A 531-nucleotide genomic window follows, 5' to 3' on the forward strand; every position below is an offset into this window, starting at 1 on the left:
TGCTCCGGTCGTGACCATCCTCATGACCGCTACGCTGGTCGTGTGTTGCTGAGCCGTGTTTGGTGAGAGCCGCAAACTCATCTACTTTCCGGACGTGTCGTACCGATGGTGACCTTGGGGATGCGTCACTCTCTGCACATGTACTTTTTCTTCTGTCTGAGCGCGCCCTGACAAAAACCTAATTTGTTTGCAAATGAATGTATTTCGCTAAGAACATCATAGACTTCACGTTCACATCACTCGCATTTGAACATCGCAATTACTCCGACGAACGTCATACCTTCATCTGAGTCAGCGGGCTAAGAGACCTTGACCTCCGGGTCTAGGAAAAATGCTACGTGAAGATCGCAAACTAAACTTAGTCCTTTTTTGGAGAGACTCACCTGGAAACCAGCTGAATCTCTCGTTTATGATGTTCTCAGGCAACTGAATGTGCTGCACCAGGCCACCTCATGTTTCAGTCGCTACGATATTTGAAATATCGCGATACATGTATATATTTGTACTGTAATGTACTACTCATAAGGTTGC

The 531-nt window shown here is 46.3% G+C and overlaps 1 protein-coding gene across 1 annotated transcript in view; it reads right to left on the reverse strand.

Moving 5' to 3' along the window:
- The window catches only part of T265_02711 (hypothetical protein), a gene marked incomplete at both ends in the record, with an annotated part of 43,408 nt that overhangs the window by 11,950 nt on the left and 30,927 nt on the right, over positions 1-531 (reverse strand). The gene's annotated exons all lie outside the window — the stretch shown is intronic.

The sequence above is a fragment of the Opisthorchis viverrini genome (assembly GCF_000715545.1).
Source record: "Opisthorchis viverrini unplaced genomic scaffold opera_v5_35, whole genome shotgun sequence".
Taxonomy (NCBI): domain Eukaryota; kingdom Metazoa; phylum Platyhelminthes; class Trematoda; order Opisthorchiida; family Opisthorchiidae; genus Opisthorchis; species Opisthorchis viverrini.